The 18,654-nt window shown below is 43.5% G+C and overlaps 1 protein-coding gene across 13 annotated transcripts in view; it reads right to left on the reverse strand.

The window, feature by feature from the left end:
- The window catches only part of SENP7 (SUMO specific peptidase 7), a 174,117-nt gene that overhangs the window by 89,986 nt on the left and 65,477 nt on the right, over positions 1-18,654 (reverse strand). The gene's annotated exons all lie outside the window — the stretch shown is intronic.

The raw sequence follows: 18,654 nt of genomic DNA on the forward strand, positions 1-18,654 counted from the left end.
ATTCCAAGAGGTTGAATTTTCAAACATTTTCATCTTAACACAAGTGAGCTATAAGAACTATACCACCCTAGAAATTAACCTGTAAATACTAAAAATTGTGGATGAACACATTCTTTTTCTTGTTTGTTTCTAGAAGTACTTGTGTCTTATTAACTGGCATAGATTACCCTACCACTACAATGGCTTTAACTGTTATATTGGCTGCTATTGGGGTGCTTAAAATTTTAAACAATTTTTTCAAAAAATGCTTTCTTTCTCTTTTCTAGTCATTATTAAAAATACAGGCCCTTGCTGGTGTGGCTCAGTTTGAGTGCCATCTCATGCACCAAAAGTTCGCCAATTCTATTCCCTGTTAGAGTACATACCCAGGTTGTGGGTTGATCCCTGGTCAGGGTGGTGCAGGAAGCAACAGATCAATGTTTGCCTTTCTCCCTCTCCCTTCCTCTCTCCTCAAAAATCAATTAAAAAATAAAATATAAATTAAATATAAATATATATGTCTATAAATGGAATCTTACCTTTTAAAAAAAACCACATTACTACAAACCAATTCAAGAAATCATTATTCTTGCCCTAACTGGTTTGGCTGAGTGGATGGAGCGTCGGCCTGCGGACTGAAGGGTCCCAGGTTCGATTCCGGTCAAGGGCATGTGCCTTGGTTGCGGGCACATCCCCAGTAGGGAGTGTGCAGGAGGCGGCTGATCAATGTTTCTCTCTCATCGATGTTTCTAACTCTCTATCCCTCTCCCTTCCTCTCTGTAAAAAATCAATAAAATATATTTTAAAAAAAAAAAAGAAAAAAGAAATCATTATTCTTTTCACTAAACATAAAGGTCCTTGAAAAGAAATTATATACTCGTAATTGGCAAATGACAAATGCTAAATCCAACAAGAAAGACACCATTCAGATTGTAACTATGATAATGATAGAGGCCATAAATAAAACAGTACATATACTAATGGTAATATATAGAGTCTATATAATAGCATCAAGAAAATAGTAAACATTTAGAAAACTAAAGTGTATTTTCATTTAAAGAGTATTTTTAAAGCTTTAAAATTTTTTTAATTGGAGGGGTTCATATCAAATGTACTATGTAACCCCAGTGTCTTCTTAAACAGAATATAATCTTTTCTTGGTTAGCCAGTTGTATTATGAACAATTGATGTACTTTGCCACACTACACTGATACCCTCAAGGCTACTATTTGGCACTCAACTGACTGGCCCAAACAAAATTATTATAATTTTTTAGATTCTATTACTGTATTTTTTAAGTTTTAATATCACTGTTATGAATATGTCATTAGCAGCACTTTAATGATCCTTTGTGAGAGACAACACATTAATACTTGGAAAGGTCAAAGTACTTTTAAGTTAAAAATGTGACCTTCCGCATACTTTATTACATTTGCTACTAGGAGCCCAATGCGCGATGTGGCAACACCCACCCTCTGGTCCAGTCCTGCCTCCCTCTCCGGCCCTTGAAGCAGCTGTGGCCACTGCTGATCAGGCCCTCCCCCAGCGCAGGGGCACAGAGGCCCCTGCCGCCCCGCCCCCCTATGCTGCACACACAACCTCCTGTCCAATCAACTCCTTATGGCATCCTGATTAATTAGCATATTTCTCTATTTTATATATATACTAGAGGCCCGATGCACAAAAATTTGTGCACTCAGGAGGGTCTCTCAGCCCAGACTGTGCCCTCTCGCAGTCTGGGACCCCTTGGGGAATGACCACCTGCTGGCTTAGGCCCGCTCCCCAAGGGATTGGGCCTAAGCTGGCAGTCAGACATCCCTCTGGCAGCCCGGCAGCCCTGGGGGATGTCCACTTGACAGGGGGGAGCAGGCCTAGCTGCAGTTGGACATCCTTAGCGCTGCTGAGGAGGCAGGAGAGGCTCCCACCACCACCGCTGTACTGGCAACCGTCAGCCTGGCTAGTGGCTGAGCAGAACTCCCCCTGTGGGAGCACACTGACCACCAGGGGGCAGCTCCTGCATTGAGCGTCTGCCCCCTGGTGGTCAGTGTGTGTCATAATGACCAGTCATTCCCAGTCGCTCTGCTGTTAGGGTCAATTTGCATATTACCCTTTTATTATATACGACAGAGGCCTGGTGCACAGGTGGGGACTGGCTGGTTTGCCCTGAAGGGTGTCCCGGATGACGGTGGGGGACCCGCTGGGGTGCCTTGCCAGCCTGGATGAGGGGATGATGGCTGTTTGCAGCTGGTCACACCCCCTTCAGGGTGGGGGTCCCCACTGGGGTGCCTGTCCAGTCTAGGTGAGGAGCTGAGGGCTGTTTTAAGGCTGGGGGTGTCTGAAGCTCCCAACCGCTCCTTTTTTTCTTTTTTTTTTTATTCTCGGCCAGCTTTAGCTTTGAGGCTTGGCTCCAGATCTTTGGCCTCCGCTGCTGAAAGTAGGTTTCTGGCCTTTGCTTACAATGTTGCGATCCTGCTGGCTGAAGCCGGGCAGGTTTCTGGGGTTTTGTTTAGCTTCTATGTTTGTTACATAGTTGCTTGCAGCTCAGAGGCCTGCAGCGGCAGGCGGGGAACGTTGGAGTCCTCCGTCACTGAAGCAATCAAGCCTCATGTTAGTTTCAAGCTGTCTGGCTGCCGGCCGCCATCTTGGCTGACAGTTAATTTGCATATTGCCCGGATTAGCCAATGGGAAGGGTAGCGGTCGTACGCCAATTACCATGTTTCTCTCTTATTAGATAGGATGATCCTCTATCATTACCAAATCCTAAAATATGACTCATTCTGAAAATATCCAGAACCTATAATATTTAAGTAAAGAGAACATTTGGGATATATAAGGAAACACATCAAAGAAATGTCAGCTATCGTTTAATATCCCTTTTAAATGTCTGACTACAGTATGTTTAAATTTGTTTTAAACTATTGAGTCCCTAAAAAAGCTGTCTCTCCAAATAGGTAAGATATTGTCCATAAAGATTAGTCCTATACAACGTGTTAAATAGAATCTATAACGATAACAAAAAGTACAAATATCAGCAAGAAAAGAGAATTTTTAAAGATTATGATTCTCTTCTGAATAATAAGTCATCCTATTCTTGTAAGGATTGTTTTATAACCGGACAACCAAGGGGTCTGGGCTGCCTGTAACTATTGAGCCAATTAAGCAGAAACAAGGTTGAATCATATATAAGCGTTTATTCCAATAATTTGGGTAGTATGGGAGAGCAGTAGGTCATCCACAAAAATCTGCTGTGTACCCCACCATATGCCAGCTGCTTATATTGGGTAGAAGGACAAAGATCACGTAGGAAAATAGGAATTACAAGTATGGGGAAAGTGGGCACAGGATTAACAGTAACAAATCATGTGGGCTGGAGGAGGGTGGTGTCACAGGAGGGCGGGAGCCTCTAGGCACTCTGGGACTAAATTACAGACAATAGGGGCTGGGGGTTGTAAAGAACAGGTGCCCCCTGGACTAGACTGTTTCTGCCACAAGGTTGTAAATCTTTCCATAATGATAGGTAGTTCTCGGAAGGAGGATGGACTGTATTCCAATGTTAACTCCCATTCCCAGGGCATAAAACTCTCAGTGAGGTTAGAATGTCCTTTCTCTAATCAGAACAGAACCATCATGATTAACAGAGCATGATTAATATTTCTTATAATTGTAGCTTGTCCCCAATATTCAATTTCTGCCCCTAACAGTTTGGTAGCTAGATTTTTAAAGAAAGAAAAAGTAGCCAGCCAGTGTGACTCAGTGGTTGAGATCCACCCATGAACCAGGTGGTCACGGTCAGAGCACATGCCTGGGTTATGGGCTTGATCCTCAGTAGCGGATATGCAGGAGGCAGCCGATCGATGATTCTCATTATTGATGTTTCTATCCCTCTGTCCCTCTCCCTTCCTCTCTCTGAAATCGATTTTTAAAAAGGAAGAAAGAGAAGGAGGGAGGGAGGGAACAGAAGAGATATGAAAAAAGAACTTTGGCAGAGAAATAAGACCTTCTAAGTTGAACAAATAGCTCAAAGTCTTTCCTAGGAGAAAAAATTTTCAAAATTTACCCAAAAACCATTTGAAAAGATTATACACCAAACTGTAGTAGAATCTGTATCTTTAAAGCACAGGAGACCTAGAAGAACTCTGAGGCTATCAGAAGGTTCAAGGAATTATCTCAGCATGTCTACCACAGTATACCTTTCAATTAGAAATCACTCAATTAGAACAAATTCCACTAGGAAAAATGTAAAGAATAAGTAAAATACTTAATGGGCTAATGAAATAGACATCATTATAAATATATATAACAAAGTCTAAGTTTTACTTATAGAAAAATTAAAGTCATTAGAGTGAAAAGCAGTATAGCACAAGAGTTAAGAGGAAGCATTCTTATTCTTTTTAATCTTTATTGTTGAGATTATTACAGATGTCCATATTTTCCCCCCATAGCTTGCCTACACCTAGTTCCCACCACACCCCAGGCCCTCACAACCCTCTTGTCTGTGTCCATAAGTACGGCATACATGAATATAAGATCTTTGACTAATCTCTTCCCGCTCCCCCCGACACACACCCTTCCCTCTGAGAATTGTCAATCTGTTTGTTCCATTTCCATGCCCCTGATTCTATCCCATTCACCAGTTTATTCTCTTCATCAGATTTTTTATTTATTTGATTTTTAGATTCAGTTGTTGATAGATATGTATTTGTTGTCCCTTTGTTGTTCATATTTTTTATCTTTACCTTTTTCTTCTTCTTCCTCATCTTAAAGAATACCCCTTCAGCATCCTTTATAATAAAGAGGGAATATGCAAATTGACCATCACTCCGCCACAAAGATGGTGGCAGCCACAGTGGAGGCGGGGGTTTCCATAACACAAGATGGCTGCGCCCAAAGCGGAGGCCGAGTTCCTGTAACCAGCCTTAACGAGCAATCAGGCGGGACCTGAGGCAGCACCCTTCCCAGCCCCCATGGGGCTTGACAGGGGACCTCAGGCCACACCCCCAACAGTGGTGCCAGGCTGGAGACCTCAGGCAGCGCCCCCCACCCGGCAGGACTTAATGGGGAACCTCAAGTCACGCCCCCCACCTGGCAGGGCTTAATAGGCACCTCAGGCTGAATCCCCTCCCTGGTGCCAGGCCAGGGGAACCACAAGCCACGCCCCACTGCCTGGTGGGGTTTGATGGGGGACTTCAGGGCACACCCCCAGCCCTGGCCCTAGGCCAGGGGACCTGAGGCCGCGCCCCCCAGCTGGCAGGGCTTGAAGAAGGACCTCAGGCCGCGCCCACCAGGGCTTGATGGGGGACCTCAAGGTGTGCACCACCGCCCCAGTGCTGGGCCAGGGGACATCAGGCTGCTCACCCTGGGCTGGAGGACATCAGGCTGTGCCCCCCGCCCAGTGGGGCTTGACAAGGGTGGGACTGGCCGGGTCTGCATCTAGCCCAATGCGGGGGAGCCGCCTGGATCTGGGTCTCGCACGATTCTGAGGTACACGTGTGAGGGCAGGGACTTGACTTTGGGTCCTGTGGTGTGCCCCAGACTCTAACAGGAGGAAGATTTTCATATACATTTTACTAATTTTCTTTCATCTCTGACACTTCTATTATAGAGAAAGGGCAAATAGCAATATTAAAATATTTCCTCTAATTAATCCCCTTTTAATGTGCACAAATTTTGTGCACTGAGCCACTAGTTTCATATACTGGTTTGGTGGTGATCAACTCCTTTAGCTTTTTCTTGTCTGTGAAGCTTTTTATCTGACCTTCAATTCTAAAGTAGAGGTTTGCTGGGTAGAGTAATCTTGGTTGTAGGTTCTTGCTATTCATCACTTTGAGTATTTCGTGCCACTCCCTTCTGGCTTGCATAGTTTCTGTTGAGATATCAGCTGACAGTCGTATGGCCACTCCCTTGTAGGTAACTGTTTCTTTTCTTGCTGCTTCAAAGATTCTCTCTTTGTCTTTTGCTCTTGGCATTTTAATTATGATATGTCTTGGTGTGGTCTTCTTTGGATTCCTCTTCTTTGGGGTTCTCTGTGCTTCCTTGACTTGTAAGTCTATTTCTTTCACCAGGTAGGGGAACTTTTCTGTCATTATTTCGTCAAATAGGTTTTCAGTATCTTGCTCTCTTCCTCCTTCACTCCCATAATTCAGATGTTGGTGCGCCTGAAGTTGTCCCAGAGGCTCCTTACACTAGCTTCATGTTTTTGGATTCTTTTTTCTTTTTGCTCTTCTGGTTGGGTGTTTTTTGCTTCCTCATATTTCAAATCACTAACTTGATTCTCGGGATCCTCTAGTCCACTGTTGAATCCCTGTATATTATTCTTTAATTCAGTCACTCTATGCTTAATTTCTGACTGGCCCTTTTCCATTTTTTTGGCATCTCACTAAGATCCTTGAAGGTCTCACTAAGTTCCTCAGAGGTTTCTAGAAGATTCTTGAGTAACTTTATAACTGTGGTTTTGAACTCTATATCCAGTATTTTCCTTTCTTCCATTTCTTTCATTGTGACATGTTTCTTTGTTTCCACATTTTGTCTGCTTCCCTGTGTTTCTTTCTATGTACTGGGTAGCTGCTAAGTCTCCTTGAGTTGATAGAGTGGACTTGTGTAGTAGGGGTCTTATAGGGCCCAGTGGCTCAACCTCCCCAATCACCTGAGGGGGACACTCTTGGTGCACCCCTTTGTGGGCTGTGTGCACAGTCTTATTGTAGTTGAGCCTTGATTACTGTTGGTGTCACTGGGAGGAATTGACCTCCAGGCCTATTGGCTGTGGGGACCAGCTATGACTATGATGGGAGAGCTGCTGTGCAGGAGACACCCTTATGGAGCAGGACTTGCTTCAGTGGGGCTTTGGTGCTCACTGAGTCTGCCCCTTGAGTGCGTCATTTATGGATGTGAAGAGTTATAATCTGGTATAGTCTCGCAGTGACTACTGGGTACACTGGCTCTCAGGTCTCCAGAGTGGTTCAAAGTCAGCCACTGCCTGGGGCCATCCTGCAGAAGCTACAGAGAGATCTGCAGATCCTCCTCTTTGTATCGGGTTTGGAAATGTCTATGCAAGGCCCAGCTGGGAAGCAAGGCAGGCTGGTGCTGGTGCCAGGTCATGGGCCTTTTATTGATACCTTTGGGGCTCCCTGACCCAGCTGCAGCTTGTTTGACAAATTTTAGGCTGAGAAAGGACAGGCCATTCATATACAAAAGCTTCTGCACACAGCTTGGGTGGGATTTTAAATTGGGTGGGGCAGGCTGTCAGGGAATCACGAGAGCAAAGCAAACAGAAATGGCTGTCAGTCAGCCCTGGACTGGGGAGGTCTCCCCATTGGAACAATGACTGCTGCAAGCACCTCCATCTGGAAGAAAGCTGCCCCCAAGTTCCTGCCTTGATGCCAGGCAGTCCAGTTTCCCCCCGTGTCTGGGTCCTCCAGAGCCTCACCCAGCACTGGAGCTCAGAGGAACTGGGAGCCTGTGAAAGCAGTTCGTGGTGTCAGCTTTTTAAGAGGATCAGCTGGGTCTCCAGCAGCCTGTGTGTCAGCCCAATCCACACTGGTTTTTGGAGTCCGTAGTTCTTACGGCCTGTAGGGACTTCCTATCCGAGCTCTGGAACCATACGCTGGAGGTCTGTTGTGGGGCTGGGACTATCTGCTCCTCCAGGCAGCCTCCGCAGAGGCAATCTCCATCCCGACTAAAAAACCGGAACACCCAGGTGCCAGACCAGCCCATTCTGTGCCTTTACACCTCTTACCAGTCTGTGTGCTTTCTTCTTTACTTCTGTTATTATTGTACTTCCACTCAGCCAGCTTTTTGATGGTTCTGGATGATGGTTACTCTGTATTTCAGTTGTAATTTTTTTAAATATATTTTTTATTGATTAAGATATTACATATGTGTCCTTATCCCCACGTTGCCCCCTACCCCCGCCCCCGCTCATGCCCTCACCCCCCCCCCCGTTGTCCGTGTACATTGGTTAGGCCTATATGCTTGCATATAAGTCCTTTGGTTGATCTTTCCCCCTTACCCCCACCCTCCCCTACCTTCCCTCCAAGGCCCAACAGTCCAATCAATGCCTCTCCATCTCTGGATCAGTCCTTGTTCATCAGTTTATGTTGTTCATTATATTCCACAAATGAGTGAGATCATGTGGTATTTATCCGCTCTCCAGTTCCATCCATACTGTGGCAAATGGTAAGAGTTCCTTTTTCTTCTTCCTCTTCTTAAAGAATACCTTTCAGCATTTCATATAATGCTGGTTTGGTGGTGATGAACTCCTTTAGCTTTTTCTTATCCGTGAAGCTCTTTATCTGACCTTCTATTCTGAATGATATCTTTGCTGGATAAAGTAATCTTGGTTGTAAGTTCTTGCTATTCATCACTTTGAATATTTCTTGCCACTCTCATCTGGCCTGCATGGTTTCTGTTGAGAAATCAGCTGACAGTTGTATGGGTACTCCCTTGTAGGTAACTGACTGTCTTTCTCTTGCTGCTTTTAAGATTCTCTCTTTGTCTTTTGCTCTTGGCATTTTAATTATGATGTGTCTTGGTGTGGTCCTCTTTGGGTTCCTTTTGTTTGGGGTTCTCTGCTCTTCCTGGACTTGTAAGTCTATTTCTTTGACCAGGTAGGGGAAGTTTTCTGTCATTATTTCTTCAAATAGGTTTTCAATATCTTGCCCTCTCTCTTCTTCTGGCACCCCTATAATTCTGATGTTGGTACGCTTGAAGTTGTCCCAGAGGCTCCTTACACTATCTTCATATTTTTGGAATCTCTTTTCTTTTTTTTTTTTTCGGTTGGGTCTTTTTTGTTTCTTCGTATTTCAAATCTTTGACTTGATTCTTGGGATCCTCTTGTCTGCTGTTGGATCTCTATATATTATTCTTTATTTCAGTCAGTGTATGCTTAATTTCTAGTTGGTCTTTTTTCATATCCTCCAGGGTCTCACTAAATTTATCGGCGGTTTCCATAAAATTCTTGAAAAACCTTATAAACGTGGCCTTGAACTCTATATCCAGTCGTTTGCTTTCCTCCGTTTCTGTCATTTGTGACCTGTTTCTTTGTCTCCGCATTTTTTATGCTTCCCTATGTTGGTAGAGTGGTTTTGTGTGCTAGGTGTCCTGTAAGGCCCAGTGGCTCAGCCTCCCCAGTTACCTGAGGTGGACACTCTTGGTGCACCCCATTGTGGGCTTTGTGCACAGTCTTGTTGTAGTTATGCCTTGATTGTTGTAGGATCACTGGGAGGAATTGACCTCCAGGCCAATTGGCAGTGAGGATCAGCTGTGTCTGCAGTGGGAGAACTTCTGTGCTGAAGACACCCTTCTGGGGCAAGACTTGCTTCAGTGGGGCTTTGGTGCTCACTGAGACTGCACCCTGAGTGTGTCCTTTATGGATCTGAGGAGTTGTAATCTGGATGGTCCCACTCAGACCACTGGGTACACGGGCTCTTGGATCTGTAAGGAGGTGCTAATTTAGCCTCTGCCTGAGGCTACCCAGCAGGAGCTACAGAGAGATCTGCAGATTCCTCTTCCTTGTTTGGGGTTTGGAGGTGCCCAGATGAGGCCCAGCTGTGAAGCAATGCAAGCTTCAGTGGGGCCTTGGGCCTTCTTTTGGAAGTTCTGGGTCTCTTTGACCCAGCTGCAGTTTGTTAGGTAATTTTAGATCTCAAAGGGCCAGCCCATTCATATGCAAAGGCCTCTGCTAGCAGCTTGGGTGGGGCAGGGTCTCAGGGAATCAAAGGGTGGAGCAAGCAGCTATGGCTGGTCCTCAGCCCTGCCCTAAGGGGCCACGCGTCTCAGTGTCCCGATAATTGCTGCAAGCACCTCTGAGGGAAAGCCACCCTCAAGTTCAGAGTTCTGACTGCTGCCAGACAGTCCAGTTTCTCCCCATATGAGTCCTGGGTCCCCAGAGACTTCCCGGACCCTGAGTTCAGAGCAGTCAGGAGCTTGTGACTCCGTCCTGATTCAAAAAGACAGCCGCGTCCTCAGGTACCAGCCCCTTTCCGCGTGCGCGCGCGCGCGCGCGCGCGTGCTCAAGCCTCCATACCTTTGCACTTTACTTCCGCAGCTCCTCTGAGTCTCAGTGTGTTTTTCTCTTTTCTTCTAGTTGTAGAATTTACACTCAGCCAGCCTTCCTGTAGTTCTGGGTGATGTCCGTTTTGTCTTTTCGTTGTATTTTTGAAGTTGTTGTGGGAGACAGCAATTTTCCGGTGTTTACCTATGCCGCCATCTTAGTTTCTCCTCTTCAGTTGTAATTTTTAAGTGGTTGTGAGAGGCAGCAAGTACAGGCATTTACCTATGCCATCATCTTGGTTCTCCCTTTAGCATTTCTTGCAGTGCTGGTTTGGTGGTGATGAACTCCTTTAGCTCCTTTTCTTTCAGATCCTTGCTTTTCTTTGTCTTGAATACTTCATGCCATTCTCTTCTGGCCTGTAGAGTTTATGATGAGAAATCAGCTTACAGCCTTATTAGAGCTCCTTTGTAGGTAACAAATTGCTTTTTTCTTACTGTCTTTAAGATTCTCTCTTTGTCTTTAATTTTTGGCATTTTAATTTTAATGCATCTGGCCATGGACCTGTTTGGGTTCTTCTTGCTTGGGACTCTCTTGCCCTCTGGATTTGTGTGAATTTTTTCTTTCCCCAGGTTTGGGGAAGTTTTCTGCCATTATTTCTTCAAACACACTCTCCATCCCTTGCTCACTTTCGTCCCCTTCTGGCATCCTATTATGCAAACATTGTTATGTTTCCTGTTGTCACCTGGCTCCCTTAAGCTGTCCTCCTCTTTTATAATTGTTTTTCCCTGAGACTCTTTTGGGATTTTTTATTTATCTATTTTTTATTGTTTTATTGCTTAAAGTATTACAAAGAGTATTACATATGTCTCCTTTTTTTCCCGCCCTTAACAATCCCCCGGCCTCCCCTACCCCCCAGTGTCTTAAGTCCATTGGTTATGCTTATATGCATTCATACAAGTCCTTTGGTTGATCTGAGACTCTTTTGAAAAGCAGCTTCAACTCTCTTCCAAATGATAATCGCATCAGTCCCTTCATTTAACCTGTCCCTTTTCAGCTAAACTGCAATGTTTCATCCAGTAATAAAAAGAATAGTTTTTCTCACCAGGAAGGGTTAGTAGCTAGATTATATGTTCAATGAAATTTAAATATAAAGGAAGAGCACCAATAAGATTCTAATTTGTTTTTTACTGTGTGTGTCTGCTTTTTTGTGTGAACTACCAGCCAGTATAGAACTTTTAATCTGAGCTCCAGGTTTTGTAAATTTAGCTTGTTCAATGTGAATGAATCATCTTTGTTTTCAGACTTGTTCCTATATCTGTATCATCTTCCTGGCTGAGTATATGACTCCTGTGTACAATGTTCTCCAAATTAGGACTTCGTTATTGTCCTGATTCTAATTTCTTCTTTACCCTTCATATCCAATCATTTATCATGTCTAGTTAATTTTACCTCCTAGTCTCAAAATTATCTCTTTCCGTGTTTATTACCACTGTCTCAGTTCAAATCCTAATGACTTTATGACTTTTATTACTACCATAGTTAACTGCATTGGGCTTTCTGTACAAAGTCTTTTTCTTCTTAGTTATTTCCCTATATTGTTGCCTATATTGTATTAATTCTAAAAGCAAATATAACTTGCCCTACCTAGCTGGTTTGGTTCAATACACAGAACATTGCCTGTGGACTGCAGGGTCCTGGGTTCGATTCCAGTCAAGTGTAAATGCACAGGTTGCATGCTCGATAGCCAGTAGGGGGCATGTAGGAGGCAGCCGATCAATGATTCTCTTATCACTGATATTTCTATTTCTCTCTCCCTCTTCCTTCCACTCTGAAGTCAATAAAAATATATTTTACAAATAAATGACACATTGGATCAGATGAATTTAACTGACATTTATAGAACATTTCACCCCAAGGCTGCAGAATATACATTCTTCTCAAGTGCACATAGGTCATTCTCAAAGACAGACAACATGTTAGCACACAAAACAAGTCTCTACAAGTTCAAAATGACTGAAATCATATCAAGCATCTTCTCAGAACACAGTGTAATGAAACTAGAAATCAACTACAGTAAAAACACCCAAAACATTCAAACACATGGAGGCTAAACAGCACGTTATTAAACAATGAATGGGTTGGGAGAAACTAAGATGGCGGCATAGATAAATACCGGGAAATTGCTGCTTCCCACAACAATTGATAAATGCATCAAAAACACAAGGCAGACATCATCCAGAACTACAGGAGAGCTGGCTGAGTGTAAATTCTACACCTAGAAGGAAAGAAAAGCACACTGAGAGCCAGAGGAGCTGCGGAGGTGGAGTGCAGAGGTACGGGGGCTCGCGCGCACGGAAAGGGTCTGGCACCTGAGGATGCGGCTGTCTTTTTGAATCCGGAGGGAGACACAAGCTCCCGACGGCTCTGAAATCCGGTTCCGGGAAGTCTCTGGGGACCCAGGACTCATACGGGGAGAAACTGGTCTGGCTGGCAGCGGGCGAGCTTGAGGGCAGCTTTCCCTCAGAGGTGCTTGCAGCCATTGCCGGGACACTGGGACTCTCGACTCCTTAGGGCAGGGCTGAGGCTCCGCCATAGCTGCCTGCTCCGCCCTTTGATTCCTTGAGACCCCGCCCCACCCAGGCTGCAGCAGAGGCTTTTGCATATGAATGCCCCAGCCATTTGCAACCTGTAATTACCTAACCGCAGCCAGGCCAGATAGACCCAGAGCTTCCAAGAGAAGGCCCAAGGCCCCACAGCGGCTTGCATTGCTACAGAGCTGAGCATCATCAGGGCACTTCCAAACTCCAAAAAAGGAAGGGGAATCTGCAGTTCTCTTCGTAGTTCCTGCTGTGTAACCTCAGGCAGAGGCTAAATTAGCACATCCTTAGATCCAAGAGCCACTGTACCAAGTGGTCAGAGGGGGACCATCCAGATCACAACTCCTCAGATCCATAAGGGACACACTCAGGGTGCAGTCTCAGTGAGCACCAAAGCCCCACTGAAGCAAGTCTTGCCCCAGAAGGGTGTCTCCAGCACAGAAGTACTCCCACTGCAGACACAGCTGATCCTCACTGCCAATTGGCCTGGAGGTCAATTCCTCCCAGTGATCCTACAACAACCAAGGCATAGCTACAACAAGACTGTGCACAAAGCCCACAAGGGGGTGCACCAAGAGTGTCCACCTCAGGTAACTGGGGAGGCTGAGCCACTGGGCCCTATAGGACACCTAGCACACAAAGCCACTCTATCAACACAGGGAAGCAGCCAAAATGCGGAGACAAAGAAACAGGTCACTAATGGCAGAAACGGAGGAAAGCAAATGACTGGATATAGAGTTCAAGGCCACGTTTATAAGGTTTTTCAAGAATTTTATGGAAACCGCCGATAAATTTAATGAGTCCCTCAATAAGTATAGTGAGACCATGGAGGACATGAAAAAGGACCAACTAGCAATTAAGCATACACTGAGTGAAATAAAGAATAATTTACAGAGATCCAACAGCAGACAAGAGGATCCCAAGAATCAAGTCAAAGATTTGAAATACAAAGAAACAAACAATACCCAACTGAAAAAGAAAAAAGAAAAGAGGTTCCAAAAATATGAAGATAGTGTAAGGAGCCTCTGGGACAACTTCAAGCATACCAACATCAGAATTATAGGGGTGCCAGAAGAAGAGAGAGGGCAAGATATTGAAAACCTATTTGAAGAAATAATGACAGAAAACTTCCTCCACCTGGTGAAAGAAATAGACTTACAAGTCCAGGAAGCGCAGAGAACCCCAAACAAAAGGAATCCAAAGAGGACCACACCAAGACACATCATAATTAAAATGCCAAGAGCAAAAGACAAAGAGAGAATCTTAAAAGCAGCAAGAGAAAGACAGTCAGTTACCTACAAGGGAGTACCCATACGACTGTCAGCTGATTTCTCAACAGAAACCATGCAGGCCAGAAGAGAGTGGCAAGAAATATTCAAAGTGATGAATAGCAAGAACCTGCAACCAAGATTACTTTATCCAGCAAAGATATCATTCAGAATAGAAGGTCAGATAAAGAGCTTCACAGATGGGGAGAACCAAGATGGCGGCATAGGTTAACGCCGGAGTTTGCTGCTTTGAACAACTACTTCAATAGTGAAACCAAAAAACGGAAGGGACATCACCCAGAACCACAGGAACACTGGCTGAGTGGAAGTCCTACAACTAGGAGGAAAGAGAAACGCATACGGACACTCAGAGGAGGCGCAGTGCTGAAGTCAAATTCTGAGGTGCGGAGTGTGCGGAGCGGGCTGGCGGCGGAGGGCGCGGTTGTTGTTTTCAATCGGGAGGGAGTCGCAGACTCTGAGCACCAGATCCAGGCGAGTCTTTAGGGACCCAGACTCAATCGGGAGAAGCAGGACTGTCTGGCTTCGGTCAGAACGAGTGCAGCTTTCTCTCTGAGCTTTGCAGCGGGTGCTGGGACTCAGAAAGGCAGAGCCCCTTGGGACAGGACTGAGAGCCGCCATAACTGCTCTCTCCCCGGCCCACCCTGTTGATCCTGTGCGACACGCCCCGCCCAAGCCCTGCACAGAGGCATTTGCCGGATAGCCTCAGGCAAAGGCTAGATTAGCACCTCCCTAGAGGACAGAAGTTCTCTCACTGCTGACACAGCTGATTCTCATAGCCACTTGGCCTGGAGGTCAAACCCTCCCTGGAATTAGCTACAACAATCAAGATTTATCTATAAGACTGCGAACAAAGACCACTAGGGGGTGCACCAAGGAAGCATAACAAAATGCGGAGACAAAGAAACAGGACAAAATTGTCAATGGAAGAAATAGAGTTCAGAACCACACTTTTAAGGTCTCTCAAGAACTGTTTAGAAGCTGCCGATAAACTTAATGAGATCTACACGAAAACTAAGAAGACCCTCGATCTTATATTGGGGAACCAACTAGAAATTAAGCACACGCGGACTGAAATAACGAATATTATACAGACGCCCGACAGCAGACCAGAGGAGCGCAAGAATCAAGTCAATGATTTGAAATTCGAGGAAGCAAAAAACATCCAACCGGAAAAGCAAAATGAAAAAAGAATCCAAAAATGCGAGGATAGTGTAAGGAGCCTCTGGGACAGCTTCAAGCGTACCAACATCAGAATTATAGGGGTGCCAGAAGATGAGAGAGAGCAAGATATTGAAAACCTATTTGAAGAAATAATGACAGAAAACTTCCCCCACCTGGTGAAAGAAATGGACTTACAGGTCCAAGAAGCGCGGAGAACCCCAAACAAAAGGAATCCAAAGAGGACCACACCAAGACACATCATAATTAAAATGCCAAGAGCAAAAGATAAAGAGAGAATCTTAAAAGCAGCAAGAGAAAGACAGTCAGTTACCTACAAGGGAGTACCCATACGACTGTCAGCTGATTTCTCAACAGAAACTTTGCAGGCCAGAAGGGAGTGGCAAGAAATATTCAAAGTGATGAATACCAAGAACCTACAACCAAGATTACTTTATCCAGCAAAGCTATCATTCAGAATTGAAGGTCAGATAAAGAGCTTCACAGATAAGAAAAAGCTAAAGGAGTTCATCACCACCAAACCAGGATTATATGAAATGCTGAAAGGTATCCTTTAAGAAGAGGAAGAGGAAGAAAAAGGTAAAGATACAAATTATGAACAACAAATATGCATCTATCAACAAGTGAACCTAAGAATCAAGTGAATAAATAATCTGATGAACAGAATGAACTGTTGATTATAATAGAATCAGGGACATAGAAAGGGAATGGACTGACTATTCTTGGGGGGGGAAGGGGTGTGGGAGATGTGGGAAGAGACTGGACAAAAATCGTGCACCTATGGATGAGGACAGTGGGTGGGGAGTGAGGGCGGAGGGTGGGGCGGGAACTGGGAGGAGGGGAGTTATGGGGGGGGAAAAAGGAACAAATGTAATAATCTGAACAATAAAGATTTAATTAAAAAAAAAAAAAAGAGCTTCACGGATAAGAAAAAGCTAAAGGAGTTCATCACCACCAAACCAGCATTATATGAAATGCTGAAAGGTATTCTTTAAGAAGAGGAAGAAGATAAAGGAACTCTTACCATTTGCCACAGCATGGATGGAACTGGAGAGTGGATAAATACCACATGATCTCACTCATTTGTGGAATATAATGAACAACATAAACTGATGAACAAGGACTGATCCAGAGACGGAGAGGCATTGATTGGACTGTCGGGCTTTGGAGGGAGGGTAGGGGAGGGTGGGGGCAAGGGGGAAAGATCAACCAAAGGACTTACATGCAGGCATATAGGCCTAACCAATGGACACGGACAACGAGGGGGGGTGGGGGGGGTGAGGGCATGAGCGGGGGGGGGGGGGGGAGAGGGTAACGTGGGGACAAGGACACATATGTAATATCTTAATCAATAAAAATATATTTTAAAAAAAAAAACAATGAATGGGTTACCAAAGAGATCAAAGAAGAAATAAAAAACATTCAGGAAACAAATGAAAATAAAACACAACACTCCAAAATCTATGGGACATAGTGAAAGCAGTCCTGAGAGGGAAGTTCATAGCACTACAGGCCTACCTCAAGAAACAAGAAAAACTGGTAATAAATTATCTAACCCTAAAACTTAAAGAACTAGAAAGAGAGCAACAAGAAAAGCCCACAGTACCCAGAAGGAATAAAAATCAGGATGGAAATAAACGACATAGAGACCAAATAAACAATACAAAAGATCAATAGAACCAAGAGATGGTTCTGTAAAAGGATAAACAAGATTGATGAAACTCTAGCCAGGCTCACCAAGAAGCAACGAGAGAGGACCCAAATAAACAAAATCAGAAATGAAAGGGTAAAGTAACAACCAACCCCACAGAAATACAAAGGATTGAAAAAATATATTACAAACAACTCTATTCTAATAAACTGGATAACCTAGATGAAATGGACATATTCCTAGAAAAATACTTTCCAAAACTCAATTAAGAAGAATCAGAAAATCTGAATAGGCTGATAACTACTGATGAAATTGAAGCAGCAATAAAAAAATTTTAAAAACTCCCAGCAAACAAAAGTCCTGGTCAGGATGACTTCACAGGGGAGTTTTATGAACCCTTCAAAGAACGACTAACACCTATCCTCCTCAAACTATTCCAAATAATCCAAGAGGAAGGAACACTTCCAAGCTCTTTCTATGAGACTGGTATTATCTTAATTCCAAAACCAGCTAAGGGCACTGCAAAGAAAGAGAATTATAGGCTAATATCTCAGATAAAAATAAATACTAAAATACTCAATAAAATATTAGGCAAATCGGATCCAGCAATATATTAAAAAGATCATACACCATGACCAAGTGGGATTTAGTTTGGTGATGCAAGGCTGGTACAATATCAGCAAATCAGTAAACATGATATATCACATAAACAAATTGAAAGACAAAAATCACATCATCATATCAACAGATGCAGAAAAAGCATTCAACAAAATCCAACACTCATTTTTCACAAAAACTCTCCACAAAGTAGGAATAGAATAAGTATATCTCAACATGATAAAGGCCATATATGACAAACTAAAACGAACATCATACTCAATGGGAAAAAACTAAAACGATTTCCTCAAAGAACAAAAACAAGACAGCAAGACAGGAATGTCTGATTTCACCACTCTTATTCAGCACAGTACTGGAAGTCCTAGCCACAGTGATCAGATAAGAAGAAAACATAAAAGGCATCCAAATTGGAAAGGAAGAAGTAAAACTGTCATTATTCACAGATGACATGATATTGTACATAGAAAACCCTAAAGACACCACCAAAAAGACTACTATATTTAATTAAATGAATTCAGGAACATAGCAGGATACAAAAGTAACAACCAGAAATCAATGGTATTTTGATACACCAATAATGAATTCTCAGAATGAGAAACTAAACAAACAATCCCATTTACCACTGCAACAAAAAAATTTAGATACTTAGGAAAAAACTTAACCAAGGTGGTAAAAGACTGGCACTTGGAAAACTACAGGACACTGAAAAAAGAAATAAAGATATAAACAAGTAGAAAAATATACCATGTTGATGGATAGGTAGAGTTAACATCATTAAAATGTCCATACTACACAAAGCAATTTATAGATTCAATGCAATCCCTATTAAAATACCAATGGCATATTTCACAGATCTAGACCAAATACTCCATAAATTTATATGGAATTTTAAAAGACCCATAATAGTGATAGCAATCTTGAGAAAGAAGAACAAAGTGGGAGGGATCACAATACAGATATCAAGTTATACTACAAAACCACTGTAATCAAAACAGCCTGGTGCTGGCACAAGAACAGGCATATAGATCAATGGAACACAACAGAGACCCCAGAAATCAACCCAAGCCATTATGCTCAATTAGTATTTGACAACGGAGGAAAGAGCATACAATGGAGTCAAGACAATCTCTTCAATAAATGGTGTTGGGAAAATTGGACAGATACATGCAAAAAATGAAGCTAGAACACCTACTTGCACCATACACAAGAATAAACTCAAAATGGGTAAAAGATTACAACGCAAGTCGTGAAACCATGAAAATCTTAGAAGAAACCATAGGCAGCAAAATCTCAGACATCTCTCGTACCAATATGTTTATGGATACATCTCCTAGGGCCGTGGTCAGCAAACTG

This window comes from Myotis daubentonii, chromosome 3 (assembly GCF_963259705.1).
Source record: "Myotis daubentonii chromosome 3, mMyoDau2.1, whole genome shotgun sequence".
In the NCBI taxonomy this organism is placed as follows: Eukaryota; Metazoa; Chordata; class Mammalia; order Chiroptera; family Vespertilionidae; genus Myotis; species Myotis daubentonii.